The sequence below is a fragment of the Poecilia reticulata genome, chromosome 9 (genome assembly GCF_904066995.2).
Source record: "Poecilia reticulata chromosome 9, P_reticulata-male-v2, whole genome shotgun sequence".
Classification (NCBI taxonomy): domain Eukaryota; kingdom Metazoa; phylum Chordata; class Actinopteri; order Cyprinodontiformes; family Poeciliidae; genus Poecilia; species Poecilia reticulata.
Genome location: NC_088838.1, coordinates 8,331,747 through 8,351,129, shown reverse-complemented (window position 1 = coordinate 8,351,129; position 19,383 = coordinate 8,331,747). Strand labels below are relative to the sequence as shown.

The window sequence follows — 19,383 nt, the reverse complement described above, 5'->3', positions numbered from 1 at the left end:
CATCGTGATCATAACCAGAGTGGCAGAAAGATCTGCAGTCGAAGCCTGGAAACACACTCCAGCGGTTTCCGGCTGTGACTCGTGTGTATCTGTGTCTCTGGAAACAGGAGTTCATTTTGCAAACATTGACACAGCTTTGCACATTTTCAGTAGGTTCCAATCCAAAGATGTCGCTTTTTTTTTTTTTTTCAGGGTTACGATAAGTCGTAGTGTGGATTTTGATTTATCGTGTTGATGAAAATCAATTTGAATTTTAAATCCACAGAGAGTCCCTCTCTGATAACAGCGTTTTTATTCCAATAAACGTCAAAGCTTTTAACGTGACAGAGTGATTTATGCAGAGCCATGACACGCGCTGCCAAAACCAAATAGAGATTGACACCATTCTACCATGGCAGGATTTAGCATAATTGTGTAAAAAAAAAAAAGAAAAAATGTTTTTAAGTTTCTACATCGTGACCTTTACCACGTCTGAGCGGCAGCGCGGCCTTGAAGGACGCCGTGAGCTGAACGCCTTGACACACCTTTCTCGGCTCACCGGGGGCCGCAGGCTTGTCAGTCAAGCTGAGTGATGCAGGGGACTTTGACTGTATGCACTTCACAGACAGGCTGGCGTTCTGCCACAGCAGGGGAGTCAATCACGAGCGCCTTCAGCTCCCCTACACACAGCCAGACCCAAACACAATAGCAGGCAGTCAGTGAGACGGACCCGGCAAATATAAATACAAACTCCCTGACAAACACACCGCCGTTCGCCGAGGCACCGGACACGAATTACAAATGTGATTTTGAGCAAAACAGTCGTCCCTTGGAAATAAGGTTTGGCTGCGTGATTCACCAGTACACTGCTGCTGTTTCGGCTAAAGGGATTTCCTTGTGGCGTGTTTATTTTTGTGGACATAAATTGTACAAGAGTATGAAAAAAAAATTGTCAGAGTATTATTTTTGCCATGGTGTTTTTTGGGGTTTTTTTTCCCAGTTTTATGTTAGTACAATGAAAAAAAAAAGTGCTGATTCCATGCAGCATTGTTGGCTTTCATGGTTCACAAACCATATTTTTCTGTGGCACATCTTTCATCACACACACTGCATTACATAAATTGTTTTTTTGTTTTTTTTGGTTTACATTGTGGAGGATTATAAATATCCTGGGACTCCATATTGATGACAAACTGCACTGCTCTATAGAGGAAGGGCCAAAGTCGCCTCTACTTTCTCAGGCACCCGAGGTCCTTCAGCATCTGCCGTACCTTGCTCAGGATGTTTTATGCAAGTGCCATCCTGCATCCTGTAGTGTGCTGGGCAGCAGGAGTGAGGCTGGACTCTGACAGTGATGTCGGAGAGAAGGATCCTGTCCAAGGTCCAGGTCATCTTGGGACAACGAGCCTCATCCACTTCATGATGTGCTGGCCGGCTGCAGGAACAGCAGCTTCAGCCAGATACTGATAGCACCAAAATGCACCACAGGAAATCCTTCTGAGACTCTGAGTGTCTCCATGCCTAAGTTTTATCCAGACTCACTTACAGCTTTATTTATTGATTGACATATTTTTATGTGCTTGTTATTATTTTTATTTATTTGTTTTATGTTTAGGTCATATTTAACTTACTTGCAATATCACACGTATGTACTTTTATTCATTTTATATCACTTATATTTGCATTTACTAATAATTAGCACTTGGGATGGAATAGCTTGACAACAAATAAGCAATTTCTCTATGGGGATCAATACATTCAATTCTATTGTATTCTTAAAAAAAAAAAATATATAGGGTGCTGCGTTTCAGGACTTATACTTGCAAAATATGAGCTAACCAGAACTTCTTTTAAGCGGATTAGTCAGTCACTTTGTCACATCTTGAATTAGTCTAAAACGCAGCAGCGCAGTTTTCAACAGTTTCACTGTATTATGACAAAACGTTTCCTTTTTTCCTTTTTCTCCTGCGGTCACTTACAATCAGCCTCTCGAGTCATTTTATTCAGTCACAGACAGGATCGGTTTTGAAACTTGGGGAACTATAACCAAGCTTTAGTGACACATTATTTATGAATTTTATTGAAGGATGATCGAAGGCCAAAAAGAAAAGATGTGACGATGGCGCTTTACACTGCTTTTGTTCACCTGCTGGATCCCTGTGTGTCATCGCCGTAGTCCGCTGGTGGCTAATATTTGTCTTATTTATTATGGCTGTCACTAATATAATGCACAAGTGTCAACCTAATTTAGTCCCACCATCCTGTTTGTTGTGCAGCTTCATCTCCAGCAGTGAAATAGAGGAAGCGATCATGTGTGAGACATCCACCTGCCTTGTGCTGTTGGCGAAGCCATTCTAAGTGGCCCACAGACACACACACACACACACACACACACACGCACACACACACACACACACACACACACACACACACCTATACTGGTTTTGGTGTACTAGCAGGACACTTTTTTCAAACCAGTTTTTTGCAACACTAAACGGACACCCCTTTCCACTTATGCTAGAAAGACGTAGTAAGTTGTCAAAAATCTTGTTAGTGCTACACAACATAGATCTCACTTAAAAATTTAGATACACACTTCAGAACTCAAAATACAAGAATGTGACCCAATGCTGTATTAAAAGGACAAACGATAATGAGGTGCTTGGCTCCGCCCATGACACCAACAGTAATTGTCAGGGCCAATTTTATTTATCAGGACCATGGCATACACATACAAAAAACATAAAATTTATGTGCATTAAGAAGTCCAAAAATGGAAATATGGACAATAACTAGTCCATATTTCTGTGGAGTGCATTTGTCATCCCATGAGATGTCTGAATCATCTACGGAATCAGGAGCATACTCCTCTTCTGATGATATCGCTTCACTTGAACTTTGTTCTGGACAGACCTGTTGATTAAAAACATATTTTGTATACATTGAAAGCGTTTCAGCAAGAATATTTCTACTAAAAGCTTACCAGTGATGTCCTCCTTTTATTTACAATAACACATTTTGTGCGGGGACTGGTTGCAAACTAGACAGAGAAAAGTAAGAATTGACAAAGGGAGGTAGTATAAGTATTTAAAAAGTCAGTGCTGCACTATGACTCAATTTCAACATACAGCACAACTAGACATGGAAGATCATATTCAAAAGATGAACCCAATTCCCATCCTCAAAAAAATTACCTTTACATCACACACCACTCCATTTCAGAGGTGAAAACAGTCCTTCACATAAAACATTTTTCTAAACTTGACATTTCATCATGAATGATATCATGATCTCACACACAGTTAACCACTGTTAACCGAAAAAAGTGTAATCTTAAAATAAGAATTTGATCCTGACACTTGTGTAGGTATCAAAACCATTGAATTGTTATGATTAATTGTTTTGAATCGTAATAATCATGTGTTTGAACAGTACTTAGTATTCTCATGACTATTTTAGAAAATAAAAAGGTCATTGAGATAAAACTTATGTCAGGTGAGTTGCCAGAAAATAATTTGCATGCATCCAACTCAGCAGCCTGACAAGGCATCTCTATGGAGAGCTAAAATGAAGGGATAAAAACTGAATGATTGTTTCTAAAAATAAAACAATGTTCACCTAATGTATGAACCTATCCAGTTTATTACAGAGGATCCATGTGTCTGTGCTCATCTGAACTTAACTTTCATTCTTTCTACATGTAATTTCAAAACTCAGTCCTCCAAATTTCTGCACCTTACATTTTGAGTATTACACAGGACCCGTGTGTATGTCCACTCCTAAATGTGACTTTCATTCTTCTGTACTTGTAGTTTCAATACTCAGTCCTCACTATTCCTGCACCTTATATTTTGAGTATTACACAGGACCTGTGTGTATGTGCGTTTCTAAATGTAATTTTCATTCTTTTCTACCTGTAATTTCAAAATTCAGGTTTCCAAATTTCTGCAACTTACATGATGAGTATTACACAAGACCAGTGTGTATGTGCACTCCTAAATGTGACTTTAATTTTTCTGTACTTGTAATTTCAATACTCAGTCCTCACTATTCCTGCACCTTATATTTTGAGTATTACACAGGACCTGTGTGTATGTGCGTTTCTAAATGTAATTTTCATTCTTTTCTACCTGTAATTTCAAAATTCAGCTTTCCAAATTTCTGCAACTTACATGATGAGTATTACACAAGACCAGTGTGTATGTGCACTCCTAAATGTGACTTTAATTTTTCTGTACTTGTAATTTCAATACTCAGTCCTGACTATTCCTGCACCTTATATTTTGAGTATTACACAGGACCTGTGTGTATGTGCATTTCTAAATGTAATTTTTATTCTTTTCAACCTGTAATTTCAAAATTCAGGTTTCCAAATTTCAGCAACTTACATGATGAGTATTACACAAGACCAGTGTGTATGTGCACTCCTAAATGTGACTTTAATTTTTCTGTACTTGTAATTTTAATACTCAGTCCTCACTATTCCTGCACCTTATATTTTGAGTATTACACAGGACCTGTGTGTATGTGCGTTTCTAAATGTAATTTTCATTCTTTTCTACCTGTAATTTCAAAATTCAGCTTTCCAAATTTCTGCAACTTACATGATGAGTATTACACAAGACCAGTGTGTATGTGCACTCCTAAATGTGACTTTAATTTTTCTGTACTTGTAATTTCAATACTCAGTCCTCCCTATTCCTGCACCTCACATTTTGAGTATTACACAGGACCTGCGTGTATGTGCGCTTCTAAATGTAGCTTTCATTCTTTTGTACTTGTAATTTCAAACCTCAGTTCTCTCCTTTTATGCAGCTTACATATCAAGTGTTACGCAAGACTTGTGTGTTTGAACAGTACTTAACATCATATCAAAAACTGTATTTTAGAAAATAAGTTGGTCGTTGGAGACCAAAATTACCTCTGGATGGTTGATTGAACATGACCCGCCTGAATCCACGTCACCAGCCTGACACCGTTCATCTTTGGAAATCTGAAATATAAAGAACACTCACTGAATATGAGTTTGTTCCCAATTTAGAAAACAGTCCTCCCTATTCCTGCCCCTTACATTTTGAGTATTACACAGGACCTGTGTGTATGATCGCTTCTAAAAGCAGCTTTCATTCTTCTGTACTTGTAATTTCAAAACGTAGTCCTCCTTATTCCGGCACCTTACATTTTGAGTATTACACTGGACCTGTGTGTATGTGCGCTTCTAAATGTAACTTTCATTCTTTTGTATATGTAATTTCAAAACTCAGTCCTCCCTTTTTATGCAGCTTACATATCAAGTATTACACAAGACCTGTGTGTTTGAACCGTACTTAACAGTCATCCCCAACCACAGGGCCGCAGATCAGTACCAGTCCGTGAACCAATTGGTACCGGGCCGCACAAGAAAAATATTTTCGTGTTACATATTGTCTGAGTATGGAGGATCGTTTATTTTGAAAACCCTTTAACCGGATTCTCTTGGTTACGTCTTGCTCACCAACATTGAGCCCACAATGAGTAAGAAAGCGATATGTTTGGAAAGTTTCTTTGGAAAAGGGGAAAAGGACCAGAGACAGGAGAGTGGATTTATCCTTTACCTGTAGGTGACTCCCATGTTCCAAGCCCACTCTGCATAATATGTACCGGCTTACAAATGAGTCAATGGAGCTTCAAACTGCTTTGCCATTACACCCTCTGCATTGTGTGTCATCGTTTCCAAGGTGGGATCATCTCATTGCAGAGAAACAAGCTCAGGTCTCCCATTAATTTGTCATTGTCGTAAGTTAAAATTTTCATGAAAATAAACATTTGTTTTTGTGGCATTTTCAAATCTTATATTGAAGGGATGTGTGAACGTTAGCATAGCGACCAGAGTCAGAGAGCATTATGGCAGTGATCGAGACCAGAAAAGAGGAGTATAGCTTGTAAGTCTTAAGTCTGGTTCACACGGCAAGATTTTAGGATTGTCAGACGATTTTCCAAATTCTGTGACCACAGAGCTGATAAAAGTACAACAGGTTTGTGTGTCTAGCCACATAACAGGAGCAAATCTTGCCATGTGAGCAGGCTTTAGTACAAAATGATGTCACAACTACAATCTACCTGCAATGCATATAGCTAGTGTAAGCATCAAGCCTTGACTGAATGAATAGCCTTGTGTCACGTTAATTTAATGATGGATAGCTGAAAAGTTACCGGGTTTATCAACTGTGGTAGCAATTTTGCTCCAACTCCACTCGTCATCATTTCTGTGGATATTCTTTGTACGAAATGCTGAATAAACATTCATGCTGTTTCCACATATCTCCGATGTCCACTGGACTCATTTTGGGAATGTCAGCTCAGCTGTTTGGGATTCCCCTCCATGAGCTATGTCACAGCGCTTTCTGATTGGCTGCCTGTCAAATTAAACAGGTTGAGTTCTAGCTCCCAATCAAGGAAAACCCTACAAGCTGTCAGAATATGCCCGATTTTAGATCGGAGCAGTCCCAATGTTCCAACGACTGGATGCGATCAGTCTTAGCATGCCATAGATGGCAGGATGAACGGTTACGATTATCGCAAGCAACGTTCTAAGATTGTTGTAAGGGGAAATTCGGGGTAAAAAAAGAAGAACCCGAGCCACAGAAAAATTGCCAAGTCTTCACCGGTCCGCGGTGATAAAAAGGATGGGGACCACTGGTACTTAATATCATTTCAAAGACTTTATCTTAGAAAATAAGTTGGTCGATGGAGACCAAAATTACCTCTGCAAGGTTGGTTGAACAGAATCCGCATGCATCCACATCACCAGCCTGACACAGTTCATCTTTGGAAATCTGAAATGTAAAGAACACTCACTAAATGTGAGTGTGTTCCCAATGTAGAAAACAGTCCTCTTTATTCCTGCACCTTACATTTTGAGTATTACACAGGACCTGTGAGTATGTGTCCTTCTCAATGTAACTTTCATTCTTCTGTACTTGTAATTTCGAAACTCAGTCCTCCCTATTCCTGCACCTTACATTTTGAGTATTACACAGGACCTGTGTGTATGTGCGCTTTTAAATGCAATTTTCATTTTTCTATACTTGTAATTTCAAAACTCTGTCCTCTCTTTTTATGCAGCCAACATATTTAATATTAGACAACACCTATGTGTTTTAGCAGTACTTAATATCATTTCAATTACTTTATTTTAGAGAATAAGTTGGTCGATTGAGACCAAAATTACTTCTGGAGGGTTGGTTGAACAGAATCCACATGCATCCACGTCACCACCCTGACTCAGTTCATCTTTGGAAATCTGAAATGTAAAGAACACTCACTAAATGTGAGTTTGTTCCCAATGTAGAAAACAGTCCTTATTCCTGCACCTCACATTTTGAGTATTACACAGGACCTGAGTATTTGTGCTTCTCAATGTAACTTTCATTCTTCTGTACTTGTAATTTCGAAACTCAGTCCTCCCTATTCCTGCACCTTACATTTTGAGTATTACACAAGACCTGTGAGTACTCCTGATCAAAATCTTAAGACCAGTCAAAAAATTGCAAGAATTTGCATTTTGCACTATTAAATCTTAAGAAGGTCCTAATTAGAGCTTCACAATGTTAAAGGAAAAAATCAGTGCAAGAGACAAGAACTTTTGAGCAGGCAATTTTCTGAAATCTGCATTTACACTCAAACATGATTTTTTTCAGCTGATCAAAAGTTTAAGACCATAGTCTTTAAAAGCCAAAAGATGTGCCAAACTCTGGATTCCATGTCATTTTCTGTCAAGTCTTTACACTGTCAAGACCTCGTGATGGCAAAAGCAAAAAAGCACACTGACTTTGAACGTAGTAGGATTGCTGAGCTGCATAAGCAAGGCCTCTCACAATGTGCCATCGCTGCTGAGGTTAGACGCAGTAAGACAGTCATTTTGCATTTTTTAAATGATCCTGAGGGTTATGGAACAAAAAAGTCAAGTGGTAGACCCAAAAAGATGTCACCAGCTCTGAGCCGCAGAATCTGATTGGCTGTACGTCAAGACACGGGACGATCCTCTACCCAAATTAAGGCCATTACTGGTGCTGACTGCAGCCCAATAACCATCAGACTGCATCTGCGAGAGAGAGAAGGGCTTCAGAAACAAGAAACAAAAAACAAAAAACGTCTTCAAAGGCCATGTCTTCTTCAACGCCACAAAATTTCCCGTTTGGACTTTGCAAGGGTGCGCCAAACATGGGACATTGAAAGGTGGAAGAAAGTTATCTTCTCTGATGAGAAAACATTTAACCTTGATGGTCCTGATGGCTTCCAACGTTACTGGCATGACAAGGAGATCCCACCTGAGATGTTTTCTACATGGCACAGTGGTGGGGGCGCCATCATGATTTGGGGTGCGTTTTCCTTCAATGGAACAATTGAGCTTCAGGTTGTGCAGGGGCGTCAAACAGCAGCTGGCTATGTGGAGATGTTGCAGCGGGAATCCCTCATGACTGAGGGCCCTTGTCTGTGTGGTAATGATTGGGTTTTTCAACAGGACAATGCTGCAGTTCACAATGCCCGCCTGACAAAGGAGGTCTTCCAAGAGAATGACATCACTCTTTTTGACCATCGTGCATGTTCCCCGGATCTAAACCCAATTGAGAACATTTGGGGATGGATGGCAACGGAAGTTTACAAAAATGGGCATCAGTTCCAGACAGTGAATGCCCTTCGTGAAGCCATCTTCAACACTTGGAGCAACATTTCCACTAGCCTCCTGGAAACATTGGCATCAAGCATGCCTAAACGATTGAAGTCATCAACTTCAATCATTCTTGAAGAGCTACCATTCTTGTAGCTCCACAAGAATGGTGGAGCTACTCATTACCGAATCCTTTTTTTGACACTCTGATTTCTATTTTGGGGGGGTTCTCTGGTTTTTTTGAGCTATGGTTTTAAACTTTTGATCAGCTGAAAAAAATCATGTTTGAGTGTAAATGCAGTTTTCAATGAATTCCCCACTCAAAAGTTTTTGTCTCTTATGCTGATTTCTTCTTTTAACATTGTGAAGCTCTACTTAGTACCTTCTTAAGATCCAATAGTGCGAAATGCAAATTCTTGCAGTTTTTTAATTGGTCTTAACTGGTCTTAAGATTTTGATCAGGAGTGTATGTGTGCTTCTAAATGTAATTTTCATTCTTCTATACTAGTAATTTCGAAACTCAGTCCTCCCTTTTAATCCAGCTAACATATTTAGTATTACACAACACCTACGTGTTTGAACAGTACTTAATATCATTTCAATTACTTTATTTTAGAGAACAAGTTGGTCGATGGAGACCAAAATTACCTCTGCAAGCTTTTGTTGAACAGAATCCGCATGCATCCACATCACCAGCCTGACACAGTTCATCTTTGGAAATCTGAAATGTAAAGAACACTCACTAAATGTGAGTTTGTTCCCAATGTAGAAAACAGTCCTCCCTATTCCTGCACCTTACATTTTGAGTATTACACAGGACCTGTGTGTATGTGTGCTCCTCAGTGTAACTTTCATTCTTCTGTACTTGTAATTTCAATACTCAGTCCTCCCTATTCCTGCACCTTACATTTTGAGTATTACACAGGACCTGTGTGTATGTGTGCTTCTAAATGTAATTTTCATTCTTCTATACTTGTAATTTCAAAACTCAGTCCTCCCTTTTAATCCAGCTAACATATTTAGTATTACACAACACCTATGTGTTTGAACAGTACTTAATATCATTTCAATTACTTTATTTTAGAGAATAAGTTGGTCGATGGAGACCAAAATTACATCTGCAAGGGTTGATTGAACAGAATCCGCATGCATCCACGTCACCAGCCTGACACAGTTCATCTTTGGAAATCTGAAATGTAAAGAACACTCACTATATGTGAGTTTGTTCCCATTGTAGAAAACAGTCCTCCCTATTCCTGCACCTTACATTTTGAGTATTACACAGGACCTGTGTGTATGTGTGCTCCTCAATGTAACTTTCATTCTTCCGTACTTGTAATTTCAAAACTCAGTCCTCCCTATTCCTGCACCTTACATTTTGAGTATTACACAGGACCTGTGTGTATGTGCACTTCTAAATGTAATTTTCATTCTTCTATACTTGTCCTTTCAAAACTCAGTCCTCCTTTTTATGCAGCTAACATATCTAGTATTACACAACACATGTGTGTTTGAACAATATTTAATATCATTTCAATTACTTTATTTTAGAGAATAAGTTGGTCGTTGGAGACCAAAATTACCTCTGGAGGGTTGGTTGAACAGGATCCGCATGTACACATCACCAGCCTGACAGTTCAACTTTGGAAATCTGAAATGAAGGGATGTACACTGAATTATTCCATAAATAAAGTCCACCAACTGTATGAGCAAAGCACCTTTAGCTGAACACACCTCTACCTGTAGGCACACATAATAAGTAGGATAAACTTTAAACATTGCAGATATATCAAATAGTAGCAAATGAAATTAACATTTTTCAAAATCAGTCAATTGATCTAATTGTATGTCTTTCTGTGGTTACTTAAACATTTTTTGTCAACTGAATGCAACTCATTATTTTGTACTTGTAATTTCAAAACTCAGTCCTCATACATATATATATAAACACACATTATATATATATATATATATATATATATATATATATATATATATATATATATATATATGATCATCGAACATGATCTATGCTAATAATGTGTAGTATAAAAATAGTTTAAAAGTGAAAAAGCAAAACAAAGGAAAAAACAATCCTTTAATAAACACTGGAATCCTATGCATAATAAAGTCACAACTTACCTTTAAATGAATTGGGGTATTTTACATCAAATCCTTCTTTATCTTCACCTAAGGAGCAATAACAATTGGAATCATGTTTGCTCTCTGAGACCTCTTTGCTGACATCTTCTGCAAAGATCAGAGAATGTGTTGCTGAGTAACAACATGATACTGTACACCAGGGGTGTCAAACTCCAGGCCTCATGGGCCAGTGTACTGCAACTTTTACATGTCTGTCTGGTCTAAAACACCTTAAGTATATTACTGAAATAGCCTCTCAGTGCAGTCAAGTTGATGACCATCCCATCTGATCCAGCCATGTGACATCAGAAACACATCTAAATGTTGCTGGACACCAGCCCTCAAGACCTTGAGTTTGACACCCCTGCTGTACATAATATGATTTGGTGTTATTTTATGCGAAAATGATGTACTGAAGTACACAGTTCTACATAATTGACTTTCTATTGACAGGTTCTCAAAATCTTTAAAAAATTAAAACATCATCTTAATACTAATGATTACTATCTAGGATTTGTGCCTGTGAAACAATATCACTCACTAATGTACAGAAAATGACCAAATACAGTTTTATCTCATTCTGGAGTGAGCCACCTTCCCTTTAAACTCTGGTACACTGGCTAACATGGTTGGTAATTACTAGCTAAACTGCTGCAAATCAGATGCTTTGGTGTATCCAAGCATCAAGTAACCTACAACATTCTGCAAAATTACTAAACTATATGTACTTAAATGTCTTAAGAGATTCTGTATGAGTCTTACCTCTTTCTCCACGCAAAACAAATGAAACAAGTTAAATTAATACTAATGGCTTGCACCTGGACTTGTCGGATTGTACCAAGTTGATAGAGGAGGAGGGATACAACAAAAGGAGAATTCCATTTTGTTTCTGAAGCACACAAGGTCTGATTTTTTTCCAGGAATAAGAAAAAACTATTTGAGTAATATTTTGTAACTTTCATTCAATATTTCAAAGTTAAATAGTTTATCATACATTTTTCTTTATTTAAGAGGCAACAGTTAGATGGTATCTCCCACCAGCAATGTCACTTCTTTTAATCATTTCTGTTCAATCAATTAATCATGTTTATTTGTATAGCACATTTCAGCAGCAGGGCAGTTCCAAACACTATCTTAAAAACAAACTGTTTTTATGATAAAAATCCAATATAAACTGTTGTCTAATGGCAGACACAACACCTGCAGGAAAAGGTTGGCTGATGTACCTGCCAATAGACAATTTAGACTACCTAGACAATCTACATGTATGCAGAGTAGTGACATTGAGATAACGACAAAATATACATTTTAAAAGTTTTGTGCTAACAGTAACATAAGTAATCATGATATTTTGGCACTTTAAATATTTTTAAATAAATGCTTTTTATTTTTATATTTGTAATTCTGTATTACTCGATGACTGGTTATCCCTTCTTTCAAATTCAAAAATACTTTATTGATCCTAAAAGGGAAATTAAATTTAAAAAAAAGCTTGGGTCCTCTACCACAAGCCTTGGAGCGTGAGTGGTCTTCACAGTATATTAGCAGTTCCCAAAGGTGTGCTTCTCTGTATCAAGAGGTTTGATGTATCTCCAGGTATTTGTTTGAGTCACTCTTCCAGTTTAGGGGTCATTACCCTGAGGGTTTCAGTGACCACAGGCACTACTGTTGACTTCAACTTCCACATTCTTTGTAACCACCTAAGACCCAAACTCTTGCATGGCATGCATTATTAATTCGTCTGATATTTGGGTTGGTTGGGACCTAATGATTGCAAAAACAAAGAATTATCTTTTTACATGATATCTGGACATCATTTTTCTCAGAAAAATACTTATTCATTTTAAATCACCATGTTTAGCACCATGGTAAAGCTATACAGTTGCTAACTTTTGTAAACTTACACAACAAAAGAAACACTGAACATCTTGAGTCTAACCTGTAATGTGTTATAATCTTCCACCACCACTAAGTCATAAAATAATGGCCTAACGTGTGGACACCAGACCCCATCTAGAGCAAAATTTAGTATTGTGGACTAGACAATCCAAAATAAGTCATCCACTTATGTGGACAAATTTTTTCTCAGGTTCTAGGAGGATGATGGTTCTTTTTAGTCATTGGTATTTCTCTAGTTTTTTTTCTGTACCTTCTGTTCATTCAGGATAGCTACATCATAACTGCTTTGCTCTGCTGCTCAATGATCACCATGTTCAGTTGGTTTGCTTTTCCTGTTTTGTCTTCCTGTATATGGAAGGCCCACAGAATCTTAGCTTGTTCGTTTTCTACCACCTTGTGTGGCATTTCCCATTTTAAAGAGGTGTGTTCAAGGTTATATTCCCTTCAGATGTTTCTTCACACTATTCTGGGTACTTGGTTGTGGCGTTCCATGTATTCTTATCATGCTACCATCTTGCATCCTGGTGTTAGCTACTAGATTGTCTCAGGGACTCATTGCATAGCATTCACTGAATATCTTGCTTGGTATTACAAATCTGAGTCGCTATTGCTCTGGTTCTAGGGACCTGCTTATGTGCCATCATGAATACTGCCTCTGTGCTGTGGTTCAGTCTAAGACTTTGTCAAATGGAGCTGTCAGTGCATATCTGTTGATTGTCTGGACCTTGTTTCTGTCATTGGACTTGCCTTACTATTTGTAAGTACAGTGGCTTGCAAAAGTATCCATAGCCCTTGAACTTTTCCATATTTTGTCACAACTGCAAATATATTTTCACAGAATTTTATGGAAAATAAAAGGTAAAAGTCCAGTATTCAGTCCCCTTCCCCTAAATGCAACCAATTGTCTTCAGAAGTTGACTGCTAATGGTAAAAAATTCAACTCCTCTATGACTGCCACAAAAGTTGGCTAAGAGAATATTGGGGAACAAACAGCATGAAGTCCAAGGAACACACCAGACAGGACAGGGATAAAGTTGTGGAGAAGCTTAAAGCAGGCTTAGGCCATCTCACAGAGTACTGTTCCATTAATCATCTGGAAATGGAAAGAGCAAATGACACAGCTGTGAACCTACCAAGAAAAGGTCATCCACCTAAACTTACAAGCTGAGCAAGAAGAGCACTGATCAGAGATACAGCCAAGAAGCTCATGGTGGATCTGGATGAAATGCAGAGATATCCACACCTCAGGTGGGGGAATCTGTCCACAGTATAACTATTAGTCATGCACTGCAAAAATGTGGTTTTATAGAAGAGTGGCAATAGAAAAGCCATGGTATAAAGAAAACTATAAGAAGTCCCTATAACTATGAGAAGTTGCAGTTTGCCAAAAGCCATATTGGGATACAGCAAAAATGATAAGACAAGACCAAAATGAACTTTTTGGCAAAAATGCAAAGCACTATTTGTGATGGAGAACAAACACTGCACATCAATCTGAACACACCTTCCCCACTGACAAATATGGTGGTGGCAGCATCTTGCTCTGAGGGTGCTTCTTTTCTTCAGGGACAGGGAAGATTGTTAGAGTTGATTGTAAGATGGACTAAGCGACATACAGGGTAATCTTGGAAGAAAACCTGAACACACCTGAACCTGGAGTCTGCAAAAGACTTGAGGCTGGGGCAGAGGTTCACCTTCCAGAAGGACAACTACCCTAAACATAAAGCCAGATCTACAATGGAATGGTTTAAATAAAAACATATTTATGTGTTAGAATGGCAAAGTCAAAGTCTAGACATAAACTCAGAGATTCTTTGGCAAGATCTGAAAACTGCTGACAAGTCAATTTTATTTGTATAGCATATTTCAGCCACAAGGCCAAAGTGCTTTACATCAAAGAACTAAAAAGTCATATACATAAAATATATTGATACATCTACCAATGATTACGATTCAGAAACAACTGTAAATTGGTGTGGTTTTAGCCTTGATTTAAAGGAATTCAACTGTGTTGCAGTTTTCTGGAAGTTTATTCAAGATTTGTGGTACATTGAAGCTAAATTCTGCTTCAAAATGCTTGGTTCTGGGGATGCAGAGCAGACCAGAATCAACAAACTGTTAGCAGTGGAATAGTTTGGTGAAAAAATTGCTTTATTATGGTTTATATTTATTTTAATCCATGCACTTATTCCACACATTTATTATTCATAATATTTTAATTAAACAAAATTTGATCAAAATATATATTAATTTCTGTATATTTTTAGGTGCCACATAAATTCCAAGGTTGGGTTTAGGCATCCAACTAACCTTTATAAAATATTCAGTCTTATAGCACAGAGTAATCATATTGCCATCTCATACCCAGTGTAAGAGTTGGCAATTTACACACAATTCATGTGTGTAAACAGCGACACGTGAATTAGAAAGACACTGTAGTAATTAGCAGGACCTTCCGGCAGACAACCAATCAGAATGAGAGGTTGTGTGAATATTCATGAGGTCCTGCTACTACACAAACCTGCCATAGGGGGCGCTGTGGTGATACACAGATTATACACAAAATCAGGTTTATGTGTATTAAACGGACATCTCGTTTTTTTTGCATTTTTGGGGTTATTAGACCAATAGAAACCTTTCTACGCTTTTAGATTTTTGTCAAAATTAGCAGGACACCGCTCCTGTCCCGTTAATTCAAAATGTCCTGCTAGTGTTGTGTGTATTCTGACGAAATGTCCTGCTAAACCACATTTACCAACGCACACACACACACACACACACACACACAAAAACCCTCTATGTCTGGTTTAATCCAAAAAGGCACATCGACCCAAATGGCTGTGTTTTTGTTTCCCCGCGGTCCTCTTTCATGTTAATGTCCCTCTGAATTATTTATCTATGTGTTCTCTTTGCCTTCCTTCTCTAAAGGAATAAATCAAAAAGAGCGAGGCGCACACAAAGAGCAGACAGGAGGATTTATCACGGGGAGTATTGTTTACCACACTGACCTCCGGCACCCTGCAATATACACATCTGCGCTTTGCAATCCAACAACGGCCTCTTCTCGTGGGGCGTGAGGAGACACACACACAAACAGAGCAGTTAAAAGGGGATGTTCAAAGCGCTTAACTTTGGCACGTGTGTGATCTTAGAGAGAGCCAATCCGATCAAAAGCGGCTCCGGCCATTTCGGTGGCCTAAGCAAGATTATTGCTTCACCCCTCCAGCCTCCGTAGAAAAGATAATAATGGGATTCCCATTCCGTTCACACTTAAAGTCTTCATTATTTAACGGAAAATAATAAAACTCTTGGCTGTGATAGCAAAAGTAGCATGTATTTGAGGGTATTTTTTAAATTTCTTATAAACAATTAGCAATTTATTTTGGACGTGGTACGGCCCATTCCATTACATCAACAAGGTTTCAGGTAAAAACAGAAAAATGCGTCGTACTTAAAGACCAGCGCTGTTTGCAACACATAATTAGCTGATTGGACCAGGGTGAAAGGAATATATCCTATCCTCTACATAAGAGAGCCCAACACAACATAACATTATGTTGTTGCTTTTGAATATTCCAGTTCACAATGCTTCACCTCTGATGCCAACAAGATTTAATTAAAACATTTCATTCTGAAAACGAAGCTCGAGTCATTTGGCATCAAGGCTCCAGCACAAAAAGGACAGGATTGTTCATCCATCGCTCTGCAATCCGCTTTGTTGCAGGTGCTTATTTTCATACCCACCGAACTCGCTTGTAAACTGGCCATTTCTTCATTCACACAGATTGATAAATTGGTATAAATGAATGTATAAAACTATGATTGGCAGAACCCATCCATGCTTTTCATTCCAATATATTCATCACAATAATGATCCCAAGAGTTTGTGCATCGTTAGACCAATTCTCATTTCATTTTGCTTCACCAGAAGCAGCATGCTAGCACCAGTTAGCATCAACCTTTATAAACCCAGTAAAAACCACTGTACATGATCAGTTCATCTGTTTTCACAGCTGTTGACTTATCACATGCATTATAGTATGTTGTATTTTTATATATGTTTTAATTAGTTTAATGATATTCTGCTGTTTTTCTCTTGTATAATATTCTGTTATACTAGGATTTATTGTTGTTGTTGACAAAAAAAAAGAACTGGAGAAAGAAAAAGAAAAAAATTTGAAATGGACTTAAACTGTGATGCACATTTGCTAAAATATTGAAAGTACGCCAAGAGGTACAGACTAAAACTTTATTATTGTTTGTTGTATTTAATAAGATGTGTAATTATTGCTCTAATCTGTCAGTTCTACTTAAATGTAAGTCATTTGTATATTGATGAGATTTAACAGCTTCCAAAGAAAACACTGGGAACCCCTCTTCCCCCCCCCGCCCCCCCCCCCACTAGTATTGATCGGTTACTTAAGATTTGAAGTTCTTTTTACACATTCGTCCACAGCGCAGACGGACGCCAGCCCTTCTGCTTGAGGGACCTTCCAGGCTCTGCACATGATTAAGTGACATATCTGGAACGGGGCTCTGTGGGACTGTGAGACCTGCAGGTCTTCGGGCCTCATATTACGGCTGGGCCAGACAGGCTTTGCTTACTGAGCGGAGGAGAATAGCTGCTCATCGTTTGGCATCCTGGCCTCCTTTCTAAAGACTTGATCTCAGACCAGCCAATCCCCGCAGTGTAATTGGCCTACTTTAACACTTACCTTTCTGCTGAAGCCTCTACTGCGCTGCTGTGGGCTCCGTCCAAATCCTATGGGACTTCCTAAAATAGGGACTCAAGACAAACACTTCCCTACTAAACAATCTACTTAACACCTTGTCCTTTCTTGCTTCTTTGTTCAGATTTTCAGTGGTTATCTGTGTCACGGTGCCATGACTTGAGTTATTTAGAGCATTTTTAATGTTTTTGACTTCCAATAATTAATTCGTTGATTGTGTTTTCTCCATACTAATTATGACGTCTCTCGTAGAAAATGTGGTTCTGGGGTCTCTTGTTCGTGTTCCTTGCTGAAATGATGCCTCTACTACTTCATTTAGTTCTCAAGAGACAAGAGACTTCCTGCCTGACAGAACTCTTAGCTTGGTGTTTGTTTGCACTGTTTGTTTCTTGTCTTCCTGCTGGATACGCTGCTGTGAGATATTCAACATTTTTCTCAGCTTTAAATTCTGCAGAAACCTTGCGAGAGTTAAATTCTCAAACAATAGCCTTGGAGGAAAAACGGGGGAGGAAGCGAAACCAATTAAGTGTTTCCGTGGTGAGGAAAAACATAACAGATAAAACATAAAATAACTGCAATGATGTAAAAGTGTATGCTAACATTTGGGCATTTTAACAGCACGAGCTCTGTGGCGCCCTTTGGTCCTGCCTTTGATGTTTGGTCGGCCATATTGCAGCTCGACAGTAAGGTGGAGTTCATCCACACACTGGCAGAACCCCAGCTCTGAAAAAGTATTATCAGGAGGCTGGTGTGAAGTTTTTCTAAGAGAGTGCAGTCTCTGCCGGGGCTTGTTCCATAATCCCAGTGGTTCTTCAGTCAGTAGAGGTCATTGAAGATCTGCCCCACCAGGAATTTAATGCTTTCCGCTCTCTCTACTCTCTGGCTGCTGAGGCTGATGGGTGTAGGCAGAAGTTTATGATCATCGTTTCTCCATGGTGAGCACCGGCTTGTTGTCTGTAGCAATATTAGGCAACATTGCTTTATTTTAATTAAGCTAACCCAGTGGTTCCCAAAGTGTGGGGGGCACACAGTGCCATTGCAGGGGGGACGGGGCATGGGAAGCAGTATGGATGAAAGCAAAACAACAACAAAAAACAGTTACACAGAAGTGTTTCACTGTAAAGATGGTTTGCATCAAGTGTCAGTATGGTTTTCAGTGGAGTTTGAAAACAAAATATGTGTATAGGTTTATGTCTGGTTGAACGATGTGTGTGCCCAGTCGATTTTTTTTTTTTTCTTTTTCGGGGGAGATTTTATTGCAATCCATAGTGGAGCCCAGAAAAAAATTGAGCTAACCTAAGAAAAAATTCAGACCCTCAGCATACAAGAGCAGACCTTTTTGTTGTGAAGCTCAGAAACCCCCCTCACAAACAGTAAAGGCACAATCCAGTCATGTAGTAGCACTGTTTAGCTAAGCTATAAATTGCAAAAAATGCTAAAAAGGTTGTCATTTACTCGCAAGTTCTCTCCAAACTGTAAGATACTTTGAAAAGAAAACTTAAAAGCCGGATTTTGGCACATTGGTTGGTAGGCTGAGTTTTGGCACAAATCAAAAAAGAACAAAATACTTGTTTATACTGTATTTTTGGATGTTTTTACTTCCAGTACAAAGCATGAACACATGACTCCTTACACAGTTGCGTAATGCTGATATTTTTGTCGTTTTCTTCATTTTTGGGTCCGTTCAGTTGCACCCCATCCAGCGGTTGGCACCCAATCAACCGCCTGTTTGTCCTGCTCTAAGATCCGGCTCCACTGTTATCTAATTGAAACACAAAAAGACAACATTTTCACTTCTGTGTTTTCTTGCCTGCACACACCTCATTACTTGTGGATAAGGTCAGATATCATGTCAAGGGGGTGGAAAGCCCCCCCAGGCCCTGCACAGAAGAAGGCCAACCTAAACATAAAGCACAGAGAAAACAGCAGGACAGGATATTTGCATTTAATGAAAACTAAGATGCCCTTCCTTGTGCTACTGAA

The 19,383-nt window shown here is 38.8% G+C and overlaps 1 long non-coding RNA gene across 1 annotated transcript; it reads right to left on the bottom strand.

The window, feature by feature from the left end:
• Positions 1-2,635: 2,635 nt before the first annotated feature.
• Positions 2,636-3,020, bottom strand: LOC145552756 (uncharacterized). Its single transcript, XR_014088848.1, has 2 exons — positions 2,963-3,020; positions 2,636-2,892 (listed from the first exon to the last, which is right to left on the bottom strand). It is a non-coding gene; the product is annotated as an uncharacterized LOC145552756 (long non-coding RNA).
• Positions 3,021-19,383: the final 16,363 nt, after the last annotated feature.